We start from the raw sequence: 24534 nt of genomic DNA on the forward strand, positions 1-24534 counted from the left end.
GACTTAGCACAGGGACTGGCACATAGTAAGCATTTAATAAATGTTTACCAACAGAATAACAAAAGACTAACAAATAACAATTATAATAAAATATGGTCATCACAGTATTTTTTTAAATTGGTCATCACAGACATCTCCCCATCCTGCAAGTATACTAGAAAGGTATACATAGACCTGGTCCATGTTAGAGGCCATGTAAATTTGAGAATGTTAATGGATAGGTTATTGTATATCTAAAAGAGGAAAGGGTACCAAATGCTTGGGAAAAAAAATCTTGGACCTCAATATTACCAAAAAAAAAGCAAGTATTAAGGACTACTGAAATATTTATGTCTACTTTCCCTCTGCTACAAATCAAAACATTTTGATGAGAATAACCTATATATGCATTGAGGGGATCCATGATGAAGATACGAGAAGGGAACAGGTAGACTGCGGTCTTATAAATGACTGAAAAGTATAGGGAATACAAGATGCTGATCAGTCACTCAATAAGCATTTATTAAGTGCTTTCCTTGTCAAAGGCCCTGTGGATACAAGTGTAGACAGTGGGAAATATTTATTCTTAAAGGTGGATAATTGCTAAGACCCATACAATGATTTCTTGATGGCTCCTATACTACAGGAATCAGGGCACTGACAGGGCCTTCCTTGATGAAGATTAGTCTACCAAACTGATGACAAAAATACTCTCTAATTCTGGGAAATGGGAAAGGAAATTAGGGATCATAAATACTGGTCCCCCTTTTTTACCTGACCACTCTTAAAAACAATAACTATTATGGTTTTAATTTGTTTGTTTCCTATAAGGACATTAATAACTTAATAATAAATAACTTAATAATTAACTTAATATTAAATTAAATATTAAAGAACTATAGCTTGGTTATAGTATTTAATTCTGGTCATTGTAACATTGTCCATTGTAAAAGAGAACCAATATTTTTAGTTTAAGTAAAAGAAAAATAGTGCAGCATACATTAAGATGACAATGGATTATACAATCTATGCCATAAACATGCAACTGTAGCTCTTAAGCTTTCAGTTTAACAATAAATTACAATATGAATCTTATAGGTGTAAACAAATACTGTGACACTGAATTAAAATTAGAACTAAATTAAGATACTGAACAGAACACTTCAAAGTTCTGCTTTAACACTTGATCTTTTACTCATAAATCAGAAGTGTGGTAATCAAAAGTGATAAAAGTAGTAAGTCAAATTGAAAAACATTTAAATATTTAAGAAAGTTAGAATACTTGGATTAAAATTGGTAAAGACTTTTTTGTTTCACATTTAGTAGTCTATCTGACAATGAATTTCACAGTCCTCTGTTATCCGGAGGTTTTGTTTTCTATCCTTTTCAGATATAGTAATTGTTACATTAACTCACACTGAACGGGCCCTGTCAAGTAACCAACACAAGAGCCAACAGTCCAGGAGAGTTTAATTTCACAAGCTCTTAAAGCAGGCTTGAGAGTAAAAAAGGAAGTTCATGAAGGCATTTGAGAAAGGTATGTATGCTAATCAAGGATCAAAAAAAAAGAACTACTTTTTGAAATGGTCAGGCTTAGGGTAAATAAAGTAAAATCTGTGTGACCCTCGGTAACCATAAGTTAAAAAAATAAAGCTTCAGGAGATTATTTTATTATTGTGATTCAGAATGAAGAATGCATATAAACAAACACCTTACTAAACGTTGTGCTACCTAGCTTTAAAAAACAAGTAACAAAGAGCTGCCATGTGGGATAGCAGGAAAGCCCTCAGAGGACCTAGGGACAGATCTAACTCTTACGACCTTTGTGGTCTTAGTCAAGTCATTTTACTTCTCTGGCCTGAGTTTCCTCACATGTAAAGTTACAGAACTAGACCAGAAAGATATCTGAGGCTGATGATAGGCTAAAAACTTAGGATGAACTATAACTTTATGAAGAGGAAAATAAATAAATATAAGGCAGATAGCTATTATGAAGTTGTTTTTTTACAAGTGGTTACCTACAGATTATAACAAATATTTTTATTTGTATTTTGAGAAATAAAGGTAATCTTGATTATCAAAACTGAGAATAAAACAAATATGCCAATATTTTAGTTTAACACAATCCAATATTAATGTTAATATTACAAGTTTTCTTTTTGGATGTTTTGATTGAGCAGTGCTAATATATGTGCACTAAAAAATTAAAGAAATCATAGTCATAAGGTTAGAAAGGTTATATCCTTATCTGTCAGAAATAACATATAGCATTTCTTTGAAAGAAATGATTACAACTTAATAACAAAGCCAGCTAAATGTTTCTCCTAAGCTTCAAGTTTTAGTTTTAGTGAATTTTTAAATGTTTCTGGTCTCAAAACACTGCACGGCTGACAATTTCCCCCAAGAGAATACTACCTTGAGGGAAAAGCAATTAGAATGTGGATTGACCAGGAATCAAAAATCATTATTTGGTACATTAAATTTAGGAAGATAAGTACACCTGGTTAAGTAATTTAGAAAATGGTTAAGTATCTGGAATAATACTAGACCCTTTCAACTTAAGACAATACTATGGATGAAATCTGAAGATGAAAGAATCCATTGGAACTATCACCTTCCAATATCTGAACATAGATCAAATTTTTGTGATCTAGAGATAGACTGCTTTTTTGGCTGCCTTATCACTCTGCAGACTCACATAGCAGATGCAGTCCACTAAAACCCCAAGATCCTCTTCAGAACAAAATGCTGTCAAATCTTGCCTCTCATTGTATTGTTGTAAAGTTGATTTTTTTTGTATGTGTCCTAGTGTACAACTCCACATTTATCCCCCTTGAATTTCATCTCAGTAGGTTCAGTTCATTTCTCTTGTCTGTTAACACCTCTTTTATATCCTGACCCTCTCATCCAATGTTGGCTAACTTTCCCAGAAAGCCTTCCCAGCTTCCCAGTGTGTGGTTAGAGGAACATCCAGGAAGCCAGTGTCATTGGATTGAAAAATACTTGGTAGAGAATAAGGTGAAGCAGACAGAAAAGGTGAGGGGGGAGGAAGAGGGGTTATAAGAGCTTTGAATTACAATCAGGATTTTGAATTCGAATCAGGAGATGACAGGGAACCACTGGTGTTTACTGAGTAAGAGAATGATATGCTACAGAGAAGTAGCATTATATATCAAGAATTCTCCTTATTATAGACTATTAAGTGTAGAAATTATTAATATCAAGACTTAAAGATCTTACGAACTTTGAAAATATTTAGTTTCAGAGACTGATATATAAAAATCTTAATTGAACAAATGCATTAATATATTGATGTTAGAGCTGTGAATAGGTTTAATTTTTTTTTTGGAAAATATTCCGAAATTATATTAAAAATGTTCACACCCCAGTGATTCCACTACTGGAATTATACCTGAAAGAGGCTATTTTTATAGAGAGGAAAAAAAAAGACCTATCAGTTTAAAAATGTTCATAATAGCACTATAGAAAATTAGAGAATTAACTCATGATAAGTGAAGAGATACCCAAGATAAGGACACCTAACTGCTAAAAAGGAAATCAAGCAGTACTGATTACTTTACTTTTAGTTTGATTATAGGATTAAACTTTCTTCTTTAGGAAAAGGTATCCCTAAACTAAGCCAGACTAACATAGCTGTCTCTTAAATCTAGGTTACCTATAGATTTAATGCATAGAGAGACTGAGAAGACTTTATTATTTAGTAGCAGATAATTTAGAGAAATAAAATAATCATAAGATTATTAGGTGTTTAAAAAGGCTTAGTGTCCCTTTCTAGAAGAAAGGGGGGTGGGGTTTGACCAGAGGTTAAGTTTCTCTTGCTGGCAGCTGGAGAAAGTTAGCCAGATGTCAAGTTCCTCTTTCCAATCTTAGTGGATAAGCTCCCTTTTTTCCCTTGAGCTATAGTCTAAGTTGAGTAATGGAATCTTCTAAAGAAGATGGGGGTTTGACTTGACCACAACTTCTTTCCCAGTAGGCTTTCTGGTTACAAAAGGCACCACTTGTAAGGCAAGGACTTCTGGAATAGGATTAAGAAAGCCTGGGAGAAGCGAACTAGTCAAGTGACCTGCCTTGTCCAATGGATTAAGTTCAAAGTACGTTTCTGTATTTGTTAAATCCTCTTTTCTGTTATAAAAATCAGCTCTGTAAATCACTCCTTGTTTCTGACATCTGAGGAGTCAGGTGACCTGATGTGATATGCAAATGATAGCTTTGCAAATTGAATCATAGATGCTTGGTAACTTTGTCCTCAGTTTCCTTTTATTTCAAATAATTTTAACATTGCTCTCAATGAATTAAAGTTACTGAATTTCTAGATGAATTTTACTCCTAGATGTCAAGGATGGTGGAGTCCATAATATAAATAGGGAAAAAAGGAAGAGGGTTGGATTCAGGGGGAAAGCTAATGAGTTCTCAGGTTGAGTTTGAGATTTCCACAGTACATTCAGTTTTAATAGTAGATAGCTGGCAATGCAAGAAGAGAGTTGAGAAAAACTATGGCTAGTTATAAAGAACTGGGGGTCCACTCCCTGAGATAAACAGAGAGATGGTACAGGAAAAGAGAAAAGAGGAGGGAACAGGAAAGGGTTTCAAGGTCTACCCCAGAATAAAGGAGCCAAATGACAGGTAGAAGAGCCAAGTTCTGTCATTAAAGTACAGAGAGAAGAAAGATTCTTGGAGAAGAGGGTGATTAATAGGTCAAATGATACTGAGAGGTCAAGAAGAAAGAGGATTTAGTTAATAAATATTTATTAACCACCTCTACTGTGTTAAGCACTGGTACTTGGATTTGATAGTTGAGAGATAACTATCAAATCTATCTATCTATCTATCTATCTATCACTAAAATATCTATTAAATTGTTGAAGTAATTTTGGAATGGGCAATTTCTAATGAGTGATGCAAGCAGAAGTCAGATAGCAATATGTTGAAATGTGAGTGACAGAGGAAGTGGAGGCAAGGAGTGTAGACATTTTTTCCTAGAAACTCTGGGAATAGAACTAAGACAATTCTTACAAGCAGATTTATTTCCCTAAATGTTCATAATTGTTTAAAAAAAGCTGATGAAATGAATCTGCAGTTTAATTATCAAGTTAACTCATATTCATTCACCCAAAATAAGTTCAAAAGAAAAGCCTGCTAAAATCAAATGAGAAATTAACAGAATTAAAAGAGGAAGAAAAGAAATAAGCAAAATAGAAAGCTTTTTAAAAAAAGATCCATAGAAAGGATAAATCAATTGATCAAATTAACCAAAAAGGAAAACAAAAATCAAATTACCGAAATAAAAAAAACCAAGAAATAATAACAAAGAAACAAAGAGGACATCACTAGAGAACACTACTTATTAATCATATGACAAAAAGCAGAATATAAAAGTGACTGAATATTTGCAAAAACATTCAAATGGACAAGATAAGAAAGTCTTAGTAAATCAATGTCAGAAAAAATAAAACAAGTGGGCCATGAAGAAACTAATATATACAATGTCCCCCACCCCAACCATGCATTCAAAAGTGAATTTGAATAATTTTCAAAAGGAAAAATACAAGTGATTCACAAACATCTGAAAAACTGTGCAAAATCACTAATGAAAATGCAAATGAAGACAAATCTGATGTATTACTTTACATCCATTAAATTGTGATAGATAGCTCCTTTGGTAAAGCTGTGTGTGGGAAGATAGGCATGCTAACTCAATGGAGGTAGAGATATGGAAAGGTTCAACTAGAATTATTCAATGATTTGGAATTACATAAGAAACGTTGCTAAACTGTTTATACACTTTGATGCAGCAATCCCACTACTAGGTTTCGAGCCAAAAAAGTTAGTGATAATGATTCATAACAATACAATTTGTTACAGCAAAAAGCTGGAATCGAATGATATATGCAATGATTGGGAAATGATGAAAATTGTGCAATATGAATGAAAATGAATATTATTGCTCCAAAAAGAATGACAAATCTGCATAATTCTGAGAATTTAAGATCACTACGAAGTTAAGCGGAGTGAAGAAAGCAGAGTCAAAAGGACAATATAAGCAAAGACTACCACAATATAAATGAAGACACCATGAAACTGTAACAAAATTTAAATCAAATACAAAAGACAAATGTTGGTACCAAATTATTTAAGTTAAAGCATGCATCCTTCTTTTATGTTTAGGTATATAAAAACACCTGCTGATTTCACTGAACCAATATGTATAAATAAAATTTAAAAATAAACTACAAAAAAAAAAATTCAAATCAGTCAAGAGCCCAGTACTCAGGGTAAAATATGAATTTGTACTTTTTAATGAAACATCACTATTTGAATGTTACTAAATTAAAGGCAATTACAAAGTAAAAATTCTATTCTTTTTGCATTTTCTGACTTTCTGTAAGTGGGGTTTTAATATAACATTTTCTGAAAATGAAATAATCCTGAAAATGACAACGATAAACAAACAATGTGAAATTTTGAGGTACAAGCAGCAGTAGAATAAAGATTTTTTAATGAAAAGATGCTTCAACCCTCAAAATAGGCTAGGAGCCAAGATAAACCAGGAGCCAAGTTCTACTGAACTGAGACTAAATCTTTCCTTATCTTACTTATGTTTATTGAAATATTATTAAATTAGAATAGAAGAAAAAAGGGACTATCACTTTCAACTGTAATCATTCTTTCAATTAACAATGGCTTTTGCTAATTAAAGTATCTTTAATTTTTTATTAATGCATTTCCTCAAAAGTATTTCAATGAAAAATTATTAAATGATTAAAACAAAGAAAAAAAATCACAGAGCTCTGAATTTGTCCTGATGATATTATAATAATGCACAAGTATAACAAATTTGAGGAATAAATAACATGGCAATGCTCTAAAGAAAAAAATGTTTCAAAATCAGTTTAAACTGTCAAAAAATCTAAAAGTCACAACTGAATGACTATTAAACAATTCCTTCCAAAAGGCGATAATTTAGCTTTCTTCATTAATCACATGAAACTAAACCTCATTACTAACATTATTTTATGTCTAACTGCCATTTCTTACCTATCTATAGTTCATAGAAAACATCTGTATAATTTCCTGATGTAAACAATAGTTATCCACAAAATTAACAATTAATACTTTGAACTCATTTATTCTGTAAGTATAAAATGATTAGTCATTTGCTTTTTTTTTTTTAAGCAATGGAGATCAACTAAAAAAACTGAAGTACTTTTTAGGGTATTTCATTGTTAATGAAAAGCAACTAAATTTCAATTCATTCAATTCCTAAATTGAGATTAATGAGAAAATCTTTAACCTATACAGTTTATAAATTGAGAAACTATTCGAATATACAGTGGTATCCCAGTTTACAGCACACAACTTCCAGATTCTTTCACCTGTGATGCCATCTTACTTTCATTTCTGTCTTGTAATAAAAATAACGTATATTTCTTCTCCTTATTGATGTCAATATTTTCCTATTAGGTTGTGCTCCTCTTGACGTCATGGACATTCGCATTCTACCTCAGAAGCCTTTTCATCCTTGAAGATCACTTCAGCCCTGGATGTTGCACTTCAGAGGTAGCCTCTGTCCATGAAGTCCCTCCCTCCAATTGGAGAGTAGAGGTTTCTAGGAGAGCCCGAAGGTTAGTCTTCTCTTCATTTCCCATCAGGGTGCACTCCTCTAGATTTATCTATCATGATTTTCCCTTTTCCTGAACTTTTTCTAACCTCTTTCTTCTCCCTTTTCAGCTTCCTTTTATATGTTATGTTATGTTCCCCATTAAGCTCCTTGAAGACAGGAACTGTCTTTCTTTTTGTTTACTCTGCTATTATCGGTGCTTACCAGAATGCCTGGAACATAGTAAGTACTTAATAAATATGATGACTGACTGGCCAAGAAGACATGGCAAATATCATTGACTGCCACATTTTAAGTGTTTCCAAATCCAAAATTCTGGAAACTGTAATTTTTCTTTAAACATACACATATACAACTATACTACAGTGTTTATTTAATTCTCATCATGCAAAATGTGTGACTATTTGCAAGAAGAGTACCACACATTAGGAGCAAACAGTTTTCTTTTAGAACACTTCTCTTTAATGGGTCAGTGGCAAAAACAGCATTTGACATAAATTTGGATCTTCATCATAATTCAGAGATGAATGGATACATGACACATATAATGTATTTTTGCATGCCTGTATATCTCTGAATTTTGCCTACTGTTATTTCAACTATTATTGAATTACTCCCCCTCCAACACATATTCCAAATACTTAATAGATGATCACTTATGACAATTTTACCAAGTTCAAATCTTAATAGCATCACTTTAAAGTAGATTTAAAAAAACCCCAACAACAACTAATATTAGTTCTCTCAGCAGGTATTGAGAAATAATTGAACCTTTAACTTTTTTCCTACTTTTAAAATTCCACAAATCTATAAGACAACCATTATCCATAAACATGTGATCTTTTACAAATTTCACAGAATCACAAATGTAACAGACTTTTAAATAGTGCATGAAGATCTAAAAAATACTTTAGAGATGATCAAGTACTCTGTAACTTGAATATAAGCTAGATTATGATGATGACTTTTCATAGAATAGGAAGCAAAAAATGCTCTTGAAATCAGAAATTAATAGTAGCTCGAACTAAATATTACAGGATGGCTTTCCACTAACTTCTCAACCTTGTATCTCTTACCTCATCCCTGGTCACCTACATGTATCCTGGTCTACTCAATATCATCCAATACAGGGCATGTCTTCCTCTCTTTTGAATTTATTCATTCTTTGCACTTCTCTCTCTGAAATGCTTTCTTCATCTCTTCTCTCCTAACTCAAAATACTACTCATATACATCATATAGTAGGTATTTAATAAATACTTTTCAAATTGATTATCTTTAAAGCCAGACAGTTCATAATGATCCACAAACTTTACTGAGGGTGAAAAATTAATATTCAGAAGTTAGCAAAGAAAAATTTCGTTGTGGCAGAGGAAAACTTAAGTTTTAATGATAATGATAACTTAATTTGGCTATCTTCTGGATTCTAATAATTCTTGATCTTTTTCTCTTAGATATCATCTAAAAGGAAAAGGAGCAAGAGATGATCAATTTCGTATTCCAAACAATTCTTCCATTATTCCTAGTTACCCACAGGAAAAATGTTACACATGGATATGACAGAAAATAGAGGATGATTCGTTGTGACTACTCTAGCTTTTAATAATCATTGTGAAACGTGAAGTTCATAGCGTATTGGCTAGTGTCTGACAGAAACAAATTTGTTAGATACCGTGTGCAGCGTGGTCTGCAAATGAGATATACTGACCAAAATCAAGAGGAACTTTCCCATCATGTGGTTCACATTAAAATGCTGGCTTTCGTTTTATCATGAATCTATCACTCCTGTGACAGTTACATCACATGCAAAAAAAGGACACAAAATAATGTATGGGATTTTAAATAGATGCTCATCTTTATCACATTTTCATTCAAAATACTGCTCACTATAATAAATATCAAATAAGTCATTAGAAATATTTAACAATAAAAATCAAGATAGTATCCACACTATCTTAAAAAACTGATAATAATTTTCAGATAATTTATTTTCTTTGATATCAAAAAAGTGGCTATAATATATGTTAAATAGTGTTGTGATAACACAGTAGTTTATACTTGGCAAGAGGCTTAATAAATTGCTTGTTGGCCTCAATGGTAGCATCATTACCTTCAGAAGACAAAAATGCCAGGAATGGCAATAGTCCCACCAAAGATATATTTCTGTGATACCTAGAATGGGAAGATTGTTTCCCTAAGAAGTATTTTTTCAACAATCTGCAGTAGATCTCTCAATCTAGCAAGGCTGTGCCCAATGATGCTGCTCCCTCAGCCTTCCCACTTTTGAAAAAAATCTAGTATTTTAATAGCATGTTAGAACTTTCACATGAATGGGACACCACCACCACCACCACCACCACCACTACTACTACTACTACTACTACTACTACTACTACTACTACTACCACCACCACCACTATAACCTTAAAATATGAAATTCTATTTTTAAAAAAAGTACCAAAGCAAAGCCAAGTATGCACCCCACTGCCCCTTCCCACCCTTTATAAATCTTGTATTTTAAGAGCATGGTAGAACTTTCAAATGAATTGGACACATGCTCTTTAGATACTGCAAACAAGATGAGCTTCTTCCTCTCTGCTAATGGTACTGATCTATTATAATCAAAATAACAACAAAGTTAAAAGTATAAAAAGTAAAAAAGAGCAGCACCATATAAACAACAGTAAAAGTAAAATTGTTGAAATGGACACTGTGTAGTATTTAATTCAACAATGCTAAATAATACTACCCAGTATGGCACAGTATACAGAGAATTAGGCTTGATGTCCAGAAGATCTAGTTTCAGGTCCTGTCTCTGACAACCTGAGTAAGTCACAACTTCTCATCCTCTCTCTAGACAGCTCTCTAAGACTGAAAATTGCAGAGGAGGTGCTGCCTTGCTTAGGTACAGAGATTTTCCTCACAAGGGAGTTCCCTGAAGCAACCACAGGTCCAGTTCCTATCTCTGACGATACTCAATAGGTCAAACCATTATGTTACTTGTATTTTGTAGCTAATTCATTCTTGCAAGCCCATCTAGATGTGGTCACACTCAAAATGAAATACCAGAGAAGGAGAACTATAAAATTGACTAGTTCTTCAAACTTTTGAGGACAACATTTCCTCATTTTTATATAGTATACAACTCTGGTGTAGGAATAATTTTGATAATAATAATGATAACTATCATTTATAAGGTCCTCACTATGTGCCAGGCACTATGCCAAGCATTTTACGATTCTTATCTCATTTGACCCTCACAACAACGCTGGGAAGTAGGTGCTATGAATACCTTCATTTTACAAATGAGAAAACTGAGGCAAACAAGTTAAGTGACCTGTCCGGGATCACACAGCTAGTCAGTATCTGAGGCTGGATTTGAACTCAGGTCCTTCTGACTCCAGGCCCAGTACTCTATCCTCTATACCACTTAGCTGCCCATGTCTATGTTGTGAATAATCACCCAAATACTCAAAGTGATTAGAATTAGAATCTCCTTTCTGAAGAAACATGACAGTTTTTGCTGGTGGCCTACACATCAGTGCCAAAGTGGAAAGGCTAAATTGTACTACTTTATAATAATGCTTTTTTATTTGTTTGATTTTTGGTTCAGAACCATGATTTTAGAAGTGTGAGGAATTCCTGGTACAGAAACTCCCTCCAAAGATGTAAGTCAGCAACTCCTCTCTAGTCTCAGATGACTAGGACAGTACAACATTAGGTGACTTGCCAAAGACCACAAAGCTTAGTTGTGTCAGAGACCAGGCTTAAACTCAGATCTTGCTGATGTTAAACCCAGCCATCTATCCACTAAGCCAGGGATTCATACACTGAGGCCCATGAACTTGGCTTTTAAAATATTTTGATAAAGTATTTCATCATAATTGGTTTTCTTTGTAATCCTACATATTTTAATAATGTAGCTGAAAACATTACTTTGATACAAGAGCCATAGATTTTACCATATTGCCACAGAGGTCCATGGAATAAAAAACATTAAGAATCCCTGCACTAGGCCATGCTGTCCTCATTTTCCTTATCAATATAGTTTTAAATGTGCATGCATGCATAAATGTATGCGTGTGTATGATAGTGAAGTAAGTGTGAATTTTGAAAAAGGAATGTTTGACAAAAGCAATGAAAAAAAGAGATTTCTAGAAATCAACAGTCACTTGTGATGCCTTTTTAAAAGCTATTTCTAGCACTGAAATATCTTAAGCCTGTTTTCAATCATCATAAACGTTACAAAACAACCCTTATTCTTTTTTAAAATTAAGATTTCAATAAGGAGTAATAGATACTTTATATTCATATATTTAAATGGCAGTGCCTCATCTAAAAAGGGAGTGTTTTCAACCCAACTGATAATTGAAGAAAAAAAATATTCAAGATGCAGCCGTGAAATGAGTACAAGTGTGATTACTACGGATAGTATCCATTTTCCTCTCCAGAGATTTAAGCCTGTGTCCTGTCCATGATAAGGAAATATATCTTTGTAAAAAGTACTCATGTTCTTTATTAGTACAAAGAATATTAGAAACTGCTCCTTTCCTGCAAAGTCTCTTGTAAAGCTTTCCTACCTGCATAAGTTTTTTTTTCTGAAATTAAACTGCAAGAATTAAATATCTTTTTCTTGAAAAAAGCATTTTAATCTAAGTGACTATCCAACTACTTCATGCATATGCAACACTAAGCTCAAGATGCCTAATAAAAAGCAACATTTTAACTTTTGTAAGGCTACAGTTTTAAAATAAGGTCCTTTTAACATGTCTACATGAAACTACTTGAGAAAACAAATTTGATATTTACTTGCAAAGGAGACTAATAATTACAAAAATAAGAGTGCCAGGCCTAGGATCAGGAAGACCTAAGTTTAAGTGTGGTCTCAAACAGTTATTAGCTATGTAACCCTTAGCAAGTCACTTAACCTCTATTTACATCAGTTTCTTCAACTGTAAAATGGAGACAATAAAAATACCTGCTTCTTAGGGTTGTTTTGAGGATCCAATGAGATAATAGTCGTGAAGCACTCAGCACAGTGCCTGGCACTAAGTGCTACATGAGAATTAGCTATAATTTATTATTATTAAATTGTATGACCTCTATCAGGTGCAAGCAAATGTGAGGAGAGTGGTTTTATTTTTAAAGTATTATTTCGATATAAGCTGAATCAATAAAAACAAAAACAGAACCAAAATTTATATAGAACCAAAATTGTTAACTCAGGCTGGCCTGAGGCCATTCCCCTAACCCATGTGACTTCTCAAAACATATCTCAAACATAACATTTATGGAAATAATAACGAAATCAAGAAATATATACCAAAGAAAAGGAAAAAAAATTGGGTTCAGCAGGGGACATAGAAGCAAACATGACACTTTGGTATTAAAGCTTGTCCAAGCTAATGTACACACTTTTTAAAACAAACTATAATAGAAGAGACCACTATTATCTTTAGAGATACTTGGTGCATTCAGGGGTGGTATCCTGGGTTTGCATATTTGGCAAAATCTGTAGCCTCTCCTATTTCTACAAAGAGCAATCAGGAGTCACATGAGAATCACAGAGCCTGATAAAAATGAACATTCTGCCTTTGTACTTCAAAGTACTACTATAGCAATGACATGGTTACTCCCTTCACTAGTGCCGATCCCAACCTGTCCAGGCCTTCTCATCCTGGGTAACTCTTGTCCACATAATTTGTAAATCTTCCACAGAGGATTTATCCAATATATTAGAAGAATAATCCTTTTTAATATGTCGCGGATACCAATGCAGTACTTGGCTTGCCCATCTGTTATTTTTTAGTCACATAAGTCCTTGATAATGTCTTTATACCACTTCTCACATGTATCACTTGCCAATGCAACATGTTTATTTAAACAAGTATGACTGCATGTATGAAAGTGACACATATTTTCAGCATATTTGTCCTTATTCACTTATTATTAAATCTGATGATTCCTTTTTTAGTTGCATTGGTGGTTTTATTTTCTGAGAGATTCTTTTAATATCCCAACTATATATGATGAGGGCCTGGTGTGGTAGGTATGGTGGACTAGTCACTACTCCATTCAATCTATCCTTCAAGTAACTACTCAATTAAACTTTTTAATACCTAGGACTGACAAAAAACTAACTTTCATTATTCTCCTACCTCCACTTCTGACTGTAGTTCACCCTGGAAGATCCCTTTATCCCTAAAATTTTCTCATGCTGGAAGATTCCTCTGACCCAGTAGGATCTTTCCTCAAATTAAGTTTCTCCTGGAACTTCCATTTTGAAGAAAGGCCAAGGCCAGTCATCCTTCATTCATCTCCCTGTTCCCTTTCTGACACTCAGAACTTGGCCACCATGCCCTCTTGTGGGTATCTTCTCCTTCTTCCACCTTTATAGCTCCCTTGTACATGTTTCCCACATTAGGGATGCCTGAGTGCAGTAACCATCATTCTTCATGCTTAAACAATTGGGTTGTAATTCATATGAATTCAAAGAAGAAATGCAGTTTAATGTGAATTACAAAATACCAGATCTGATTTAATGTGAGCCAAAAGTTCTGTTAATGTGGCACTTGTGAATTAGCTGAGATTTTAAAACATTGCTCTATTATTGGTCTGCACTTACTTATCATTGTATATGGGAGTAATGTACTGCTTCATACCATATCACTAACAGTTGTACTAAATTTTTTAAAGAGCACTTTAAGAGACAAAGGGGAAAACACCTTATATGAGAACACTGCCAGTGCAGAGAGATGGGGTGGGGGTTGGGGGGGAAGGAGGGCACTTTTTATTTTTACAAAAATTTGATGTAACTGAATAGCATAAAAATGGTCATAGTAACTCTGAAATAGGATAACATGATGGATTGCCCAAATCAATGGTACAGAATATTATAAAATATACAAGCAAAACAAAAGAAAAAGGCAAAGCTGCACTAGCTTTTTGTGGTTTGCAAGCAACAACAAGAAACAGATGTAAAGACTGCAATCAAAAATGCATTCTTAGCAGAGTGCTGTTCACACAAAAGTTTCAAGTTTAATTAAAGCAGTGAAAGAAAACAGAAATGAAGTGGATAGTGAAGAAACTTTTACAGCAATTGTTGATTTGATCACTTTAGAAACTGAGTTCAACTGCACATTAAAATTAAGAGAGAAGTGGCCAATGCAGATGAGGATGCAGTAATTAAATATCTTGATGTTTTGAAGAAAATAATCAAAGGAGGTGGATACGTGGATAGACAAATTTTTAATGCGGATACAACAGGCTTACCTGGACAATTTTCCAGAACTAACATTTATTTCTAAGAGACAACAAAGAACCCAGATTTAAAGGGTCAAAGGATTAACTAACACTGGAATGTAATGCCATGAAAACCAAATCTTGTTAATCAGTCTCAGAATTCTTCTGAGAAGCTACATCTACCTATTGCTTCTAGCTCTTTGTTGGTCAAATAAGAAAGTGTGGATGACTAAAGCTGGTTTAGAAGACCGGTTTTCAAGTTATTTTAGCCTAGCAGAGGAAAAATATTGCAAGGTCAACATTATGTTTATTTTTCCCCCCACTTAATAGTATTTTATTTTTTCTAATTACACGTAAGATAGCTTTCAATATTCACTTTTTTAAGATTTTGAGTTCCAATTCCCCTCCCCCTTCTCACCTCTCTCCAAAACGTCATGCAATCTGATATAGGCTATACGTGTACGATCCTATTAGACATATTTCCCCATTAGTCATGAACAACATAATGTTTAAAGCATTACTGATTTTAGATAATGCCCTAGGTTATCCAACTATATTTGGTTCTTTGTGTGAGAATGTGAACATGTAAATTCACTAAAATGTAGATAAGGCTTTCTGCATCTATCAGTTTATATAGAAAGATGTAATTTCATCCTATTATCAATGTAGGTTCGACTTTAAATACAATATTCAGTATCCGACATTTTTGGGGTTTTTATAACAACTCTATTACTTTGTAATAAGCTTGAATAAGAATAATAATTATTATTACTGTGGTTTACTGTATTTACATAGCACCTACTATGTGCCAGGTACTATGCTAAGTGCTTCATAAATATTAACTCATTTGATCCTCACAACAACCCTGGGAGGCAGGTGCTATTATTATCCTTACTTATTTTATGAGGAAACTGAGACAAATAGAGGTTAAGTGATTTAAGGTCACAGGACTAGTAGTGATTGTCTGAGTTCAGATTTGGATTCAGGTCTTCCACATGCCAGGCCTACCACTCTATCCAATGGCCCACCTACATTTTGGTTATCCTTTGCTGTTATACTATGTTAATTAACAAACAAAAAAACCTTATTTAATAAAAATTTTCGTTGGGCTAGAACCAGTTACTTTGCTTTACATATAATTATTACTAACTTTGAATACTGCAAATTAGAAAAATATGACCACTTAATGCAGACCTGTACAATTTGGCAGTAGGTAGGGGCCAAAATTAAAATAGGCTAAACTTCTTCAGGCCTCAGATAAGTTAGACCAGAGACAGACTGATGACGGTTGGTTACTGTGGGTTACGTGAGAAACAAGACTCAAGTGTGCAGGGGCAACCTTACATTTTTCGCAGGCTCCCTGAAATCCTTTGGCTATGTGCTATGGAGGCCTGATTCAATGGGATCATGATTTGCACTAATAAAGACCTAGCTTTATTTATGCTTCCAGTACTTAGCCCAGTGCTTGGTACATAGGAAGCATTTAATAAATCCTGTTTACTTGACTAAAAAAAATTTCTGTTAAAAGAAAATTTAGTAGCTTCCTCTTGTCTCTAGGACAAAAAAAAATTTCTCAGCCTGGTATTTATCCCCCACTCCCACCCCCAACACAGCTAAAATGTGTATAGCACACGCACATACATGTATATGGCATATATTTATATACATACACATAAATTTGTATTATTTATGATTTACATATGTAATATGTATGTATATATGTTGGTGGGTTTTGTCCTTCATGCTAGAAGAGTGAATTGGATTTGAGTGAGGAAGAGCTGCACAAAGTCATCAGCCTTGATCTCACCTCCAGAGCCATCACAGTCCAGTGGCAAGACAAAGGTCAAGGTGACTAGGATGGCCCAGGATGCAGTGAGTGACCTTGGCCTTTCTAAATTAAGGTCTTTCCTAAGTCTCACTTTGTCTGAGGCTATGCCCATTCAATGACCAAGACCTGTACTTAAATACACACAAACACACACACACACACACGCACGCACGCACGCACGCACGCACACAATTATTTCTGTAATGGAAATTAATTCAGGTGATATTGTTATAATATATAATTAAAGATGATGAAGTATTAATGTGTTAACACCTGGTGATTTTTTATCAAGTGTGAAACTGAACTGTAAAAAGCTATGCTTAAAATTTGCAATATCTGAGATTTGTAGAGGCAGCAAGGTGACACAGTGGGTAGAACACTAGATCTGGAACGTAGAAAACCTGAATTCATATCCTGCCTCCCCTTAATAGCTGTGATGCTGAGCACTTCTCTTAACCTCTGATAAGAAGAATAATAATAGCACCTACTTCCCATGGTTGTTGTGAGGATAAAGTGAGATATTTGTAAAGTGCTTTGCAAACATTAAAATACTATGTAAATGCTAGTATTCATTATCTGTAGTTGTATCTGTTGTTTTTCTGCTTATTTCACTTTGCATTGTAATATTATTTAAGATGGGACTTTTTTACTTTGTTCTCTTTTGGAACACTTAATCAAGTGTCCTTGATGAGTCCAGCCTTAGTTTCTTTGATTAAATCAGGAGTCTTTGATGACCTCCTTGCCTCAAGGGAAAGCCTAGTTTACATAGGTTTGAGTCACATGTTTGTGACGCCCTTTGTTCCTGAACAGGGTACATAAACTCAGAAGTTGGCATTTTTCCTTTGGGGCTCACTCACGGAAGGAGTATTGAGACTCTGGGCAAGCCGCTGTAACTGCCCACCTGGCTTTGCTAACCCAGACCCATTGGTTCTTCTCTGGTAGCCGAATTGTGATTTGGTCTGTTTATATTTTCTCTGTTTGTAATTTGTTTGTATTTGCTCTGAAGTTCAGGGTGCTGGCTTTTCCTCCTGAACTAAGTCAATGATACTTGTATGTGTGATTAAAGTGAGATTGTTAACCCCTTAAGGTTGCTTTCCTTAGAAAAGCAGATCAAAGAACCTGTGCTGGCAGCCCTTGTTGCTGGTCTTGTTGGGTCATACACCCCTACAGCTGCTACTAGCCAAACTGTTGTTACATGTATCAGTTCAGATGTCTTCCCATGATTCTCTGACTTCTTCATATCCATCATCTTTTAAAGTAATATTCTACCATATTCATAAGCTACAATTTGTTTAGCTGTTTCCTAATTAATGAATATCTACTTTATTTCTAATCTATTGCTAACACAATATTTTGATGTATACTGTCTATGATCTATGTATCTAACAATATACTTTTTAAAAAATATTTTGCATTTACTTATCTGTGTACATGCTGTTTCTCCTAGTAGAATACAAGCTCCTTGAGGGAGAAGGTAAGTCCCTTTGATTACTTTAGGAGAAAACCTAAAGGAAGTGGATAAGGAATGTTAATCTAATACTATATTTTAATATATTATCTTTCCTTTGTTCAAGATTTCTGTAAATATTACCTAAAATCATCTTGGGACAGAACTCTGCTAGTTTGACCATCTATCTCTAAGTTTGAAAAGGCTTGGATACATAAAGTTAAATAGAATAAAACTGTTTCTGGCAGGCTTGTAATGCCTAACATGGTATTAATATAGTTTTTCTTTGACAGTGGCTTGCTACCTTTTTAAACTAGCACAAAATGGGCAGCCATAAAAACTGTGGAATCAACACATTCCATTCAAGTGGCTATAAAGTAAAATTTTCTTAATTTTTTTTTTCACTTAAAAAGGGATCAAATGGAAAAATGGTGTCTTCTTCAATTGTCCCTTTACAATGGGGTGCCCACAGCCTATGGACTACTTCAGTCAGTCAATAAGCATTTATTAAACATTAACTCAGGGGTAATTTCCTCAGGAAGGAAACCTGGCTTTATAAAAATGGAGTAAGCTGCCTCAGGAAGCAAAGAGTTCTCTGTTACTGAAGATCTATAAGAGGAAACTGGGCAATCACATGTTAAGGATAAAAAGGAGGGGAATCCTGGCTTGGGTATGGCTTTGGACTAGCTGATCTCTAAAGTTCTACTTCTAAGATTTAGTGCTCCTTATCAACATTACAGGCTCTCCCCAGGAATCTCTCCCCATAATTCAGTGTACTTTGGTTAAAAAAAGTACTGGATTTTGGAGTCATAAGCTGGGTTCAAATTCCACCTGAATTATCTTGGGCAAATCACTTAACTTCCTCAGATAAACTCATTTTCCTCTGCAAAATGAGAGGGTTAGATGGCTTTTCAGGTCCCTTTCATTTTTCAATCTATGATTATTGCCCTGTGTTAGCATTGTCACCAATATAGCCAGTGAGTCTAGCCTGAAGGTCAAAGGGAACCCAGGTCTATCATTAGCTAAGCTCAGCCAGCAAGGCATATTGTGAGAAATAGGGAATACTACATCAAGAAGGCTGCTGGGGGTTCTGAAACAAGCTTTTTGCTGTGGCACTAACTCTACAAAGAAATCTGGTCACATTTTCTCTGTGCTAAGCTCCGGTTAACAGGAGGAACAGTGAAGATGCATTTCTTCTTTCAGTTAGAGCCACTGAAAGAACTCTTTACCTGAAGATGCCTATGATTCCAAATCTTAAGGTAACACAAAATGAACTTATTTTGAATACTACTATGACTATTACTAATAGAATTTATGTAACACTTCGAGGCACTATTTCATTTAATCATCATAAGTTAGAAATTTCACTATTATAAATTTACATACACTATGATCCTGAAATAAAATTTTCCCCAAAAGCAGATATTATTCCACTTTTTTCCTTCTCCTAGTACATTTCTATATTATAAACAACACCATTGAACAATTTAGCTATTTTATGTTGAAATAATTTTATTAATCTAACAGAAAAAATAAAAAAAACCAATAAAATTCTGAGTCTGCATGTCTTTCTGTATAAGCATCACATTTGCAGTACAGTTGGATTTGCTTCAATTGGGGTCTGATGGGTTAGGGGTCTGGAATGGTTAGATCTACGGTCTTGCAAATGACTGTTTTTTTCAATTAGTTTCATGTGAAAATTGTATTTTGTAGGTAGAAGGAACTGAAGGTAGAGAAAGACTACAGATATTTTGTCTATCTTGGCAGAATTCAGCAGCTATCATTTTTGTATCCTTATTAAACTTTCTCCAAATGTGATTTATCACTAGTAACAAGGAAAAATAATAAAGGAATATATAAATAGAAGTCCAAGCCAGTGTGCATTAGCTGCTTGTCAACTATGTTTTTCCTAATGAATATCCTTGTTGCTCTCTATCTCTCTGCTTATAGAACACCAGCTTTCATTAGTCATTGAAAATAAGTCTTAGTGCCACCTTATTTACATTCCACTGAAAATAATTAGCATTTCATATTAGAATTTTCCAGGGCACTTCTGAACTTGTAGCAGGACCATTTGACATCATCCAAATGCATAATTCTGTTCAGAACATGTCTGAAAACACAATCAATGTTTTTTTAGTTACAACAATGTCAGAACTGAATTCTAGCATAGTTAATACTGTGTATGAGGGAATCGAAACTCTACTGTAATTAGGCCTTCCTTTCAAGCTATGGTTTTCTAGTGGCAAAACTGTCAGAGAAGGGGAAGAATTGATATTCAAAGCCTTTAACGACTCAAAACTCTAAAATCACCGCTAACTCATGAAGTCTACCACTGTAAATAATGAAATGCAATTTCTTTTTAGGAGCAATCAGGGTGAAGTCATTTGCCCTGGGTCATTAAGCTAATAAATATCTGAGACCACATTTGAACTCAGATCCTCCTGACTCAGGGGCTACTGCTCTAACCACATCCACTGTGCCACTCAGCTGCCCCAAGAAATGTACTTTTCAAAAAAAGTTTCATTACAAAAACAGAAGTACAAGAATTACTATTATCTGTTTTGACAAATGATGTGCTTTCCCCATTTAAATATTTTAAAATTCTTATTAAAATAAACCTTGCAAGTAAGTTGGAAGAATGTTGTTTTAAAGCAAAAATGCCATTTTTTAGCATTGTCAAGCTATTAGGAAACACCCTATTTTCTAGAGTGAAGACCCAGCAAGCAGACTGTGCCCTGAGCTTGGCATAACAACAATCCTTTGCACTATCCCTCTGGCAAAATCCTATAATTATTGTATTGCTCTGACCAGCACCCAGTGTTCTCTGAGCTTGGACAAGCACTGGACAAATGCCCACGTTCCGGTCATAAAGCCCTGCTATGAATCAAACTTGTCTGATTGTTACCCTTCATTGTCATAGCTGCAGCCCACTGTACAGCCACTGGTATAAGCACTGAGATTGCCCCACATTGTCTTGGGCCCCTCCTCTAGGGACAGGGTGGCGGCACATGTGGCTGGATCCCTCTTTGCCTGCAAGCTGTTTCTCTCCCTTTGAAATTAAGCTCCTGTTTGATTTCTGACTCTCTTGTCTCTAGCTTGCTCTGTTTGGCTCTGGCCATCCACAGATTAGAGGCCAGTTTGGTCCAGCTGACAGCACATAGGATAAAACTTATCTTATTATGGATAATAAAACTAAATTTCACATCTGTGCTAATTCTTAGGATCAATAAAAGGTAAGTCGTGTAATTTCTGTCAGCTTGTTTCCCCATTTGTAAAATGGGAGTAATGATAACTACCTCACAGGGTTGTTGTGAGGATCAAATGAGGTGTGATAGGACAAAGTTGCCCTCAGAGCCTGACTGGACTCAAGTTTCCCAAGAGGGTAACCTCAGGTCAAACCTCTTCCTGGGACTTTATTTGCCCTGACACAGTTTTTTTGTCATCTAGGGGTATAACAAATCCCAACCATGGAGAAGCTGGGCCTCTCAGACTTGGCAGACTACACAAATCACCCAAGTAATGACATAATGACCAGATTGTATTTCCAGACCACAGACTTGTGGCCAAAGAAGCTAAATGTCACTGTATCCTTTTCGTACATTCTTGATATTAGGACAGAGTAAACCTCTTTTGTTTAAATGTTCAATGACTCACAAGTGCCTCATTTCATCTCAACATCAAATCTGAACTAAGAGGGAGCCAATGTTAGAGCCTCAACTACAAGGTGAGTACAATGCTTTTCAAACTATAAAGCACTAAGCAAATGCTATTTTTATTATACCACATAAATACTTTATATATGGTATATGCCATATATAGGCTTTATTTCCCAGATCCTTTATATAAACAGCATTACCTGATCCAAAGTTGATTGCTTTCCTCAATGAAAAAGAAAAAAAATAAAACCGCCCCTGCCCCTGTCATTTCAGGTCTGTAGAGCCCTAGTGTAGGAGAATCCTAGAATTTTGCCAATTTGTAGAACTAATGGTATCAGTTTTGTTGGATAATAATAAAGCTCATACTGGGCATGCCATATCAATTAAAAATATCTAGGAATGTGGTGTTTTAACTTATCAGCTTTGGCAAGATGCTTAGGCAGATATCACCGAGTATTTATATAGATTCTCTCCTGATTCCAAGTATTTCTCAAAAATCAATAGAAAGGGATCCCTCAAGAAATCCTTGGCTAAAATAGTCCTAATCTCTGCTTGTGTTTATATAGGAATATGGAGAATGAGATCAGCCTCAAGAGTAGATATGATAATATGTTACATTATGGACTCCTGTGTGGCATATATGGCTCTGTTGCCCTTTAATACTAGCAAAAGTGATTATTAGTAGAAAGCATCAAAGCATTTATAGGTACCTGCAGGCATGGGATGTACAGTCTGAAGGTGAACCTAGGGCAAATACATATCAAAAAAACTATATCATTTACAAAAGAAACAGAAAAAATAAAGCTATAGTACTCTGAAGAAATGTGGCATAGTATGGAAGAAAGAGTACCGGAATGGGAGTCAGAGGACCTGTGTTCATATCTCAGCTCAGTCACATACTACCTGTTTGAACTGAGTTAGCTTTCTCATTTGCATAGTGTAAGATTGGATTAGACTGCCTTGAAGGCCTCTTCCAACTGTAAACCTATGACTCCATGATCCTAGTAAAGTCAAGAATGTTAGAAGACTGGGGAATTAATCGGGGAAGATTTCAAGAGGAAGCTTCATTTGTAATAAAATTCTGAAAGAGATACATTCGAGTAATATTTTAAGTTCAAAGATATTTGAATAGAAAGTATTCAAAGTGATGTTTTCGCATTCTATGCAGAGAGAGCTTATTAATGGAAATCAAATTTTATAGATCTAAAATAGTCAATAGTAGAAGACTGAAATTACTTTCCCTTGGTTCAGGCCACTAGACTACTGTCTACAGCAGAAAAATGATGCTATTGTTAATGCTAATTAATCAAATTCCCCAATGGTTCAGAGTGGCTTAATATCATGTGTGATTTAATTCAGGCATTTCTTATAATAACAGCTTTATGGAAATTTTCAGAGGCACAGGCTGTACATTTTTTGACAGTAAATCAGTAATACAATTGGAGCTCTGAGATCTTTGAATTTTAGTAAAATTAGCAGTAAATAAAATAGAAATTTTTCTAATCCTAGATTCAGAAATTTTCAACTCAGCTGTATTGCTGTTCATGAAATACTAAGCAACCCAAAACTTTTTTAAATTTCCCTTTTCTGTTACACTGTAAATAACAATCAGTTAGTATGATCTTCCTTGGATATAGTAATTATGTCTTTTAGTCATTCTTCTAAACTCTTTAACTATGGTGATCACTGTAATTACACAGCAGACTTCATAATGTGACAATTCAATTTGTAGGTCAAAAATATTATGTGGAACCATGTATTAGTAGAAAGCGAACAACAGTGCCTTATGTACCAAAATGACAATTTTGTTGTTTATGTTCAAAATATACTAAACGAAATTCTCTAAGAGGTTTCCTTTTGAACTTCAATAAATTATCCAAACATAAATTACATTTGGATAGTATGTATTTATAGCCTATATTAATTTTCCTATGTTACTGAACATTGATAAAGGTCCATATTTTTAATTCTAAACCATTTTGAACTGAATACCTAGCTCAAAGTCAACCTGTCCAAAAACAGGACTTACTGGCTTTCCCTCTAAACCCTTCCTCTTTGTTCCCTCCCCCTTCCTGTTGAGCATCCTTCCAGGCACTCATGTTCAGACCTTGATGCAGCCTCTACTCCCTCTCACCTCACACATCCAATCACCAAATCCTCTAATTTCTTTTTCAAAATACAGTACTAAAACAAGTTTAATTGGTTGTACTGGTTTTTAATATCAAGGTTATAACTGAATAAAAAAATTGAGAACCTTCTCAGGCAAGATTTCTAGCACATCCGTTTTATGAAAAACTACTAAGTAAAAACAAGTAGCATCTTTATTGTCTTGATTTGGATGATCCATTAAGACTGCATTTACTTTTAAAGTAGTATGTATTTACATATTAATAAGGATATATATGACAGAGCTTCTCCCACGGCATCAAAGTCTGTTAAAAATGTACCCACGTTATTTCATAGGCAAAGGACATGCATTAGATAGTTCAGATTTATAGTAGTTGTCTTGGTGGAGTCACTGTTTTTCTTTTTAAATTAAGTACTGTATAATGCTCAGATCCACAGCATATATACATACACTTGAAGATTCCACATTTTTGGAGATTACCAGTTCGCCCTCCTGCAGCACTTCTACAATGAACCGCATAATGAGGGTGGCAAATGAACTAATTTCATGTGCTTTAGGGGAAGCATGCTTGATCATGTGAGCCATTCATTTTTGTCAAGATAAATTGGCTCAT

At 34.5% G+C, this 24534-nt stretch overlaps 1 protein-coding gene across 1 annotated transcript in view; it reads right to left on the reverse strand.

Moving 5' to 3' along the window:
- The window catches only part of DIAPH3 (diaphanous related formin 3), a 335408-nt gene that overhangs the window by 53774 nt on the left and 257100 nt on the right, over window positions 1-24534 (reverse strand). The gene's annotated exons all lie outside the window — the stretch shown is intronic.

Source organism: Trichosurus vulpecula, chromosome 4, assembly GCF_011100635.1.
Source record: "Trichosurus vulpecula isolate mTriVul1 chromosome 4, mTriVul1.pri, whole genome shotgun sequence".
Lineage (NCBI taxonomy): Eukaryota > Metazoa > Chordata > Mammalia > Diprotodontia > Phalangeridae > Trichosurus > Trichosurus vulpecula.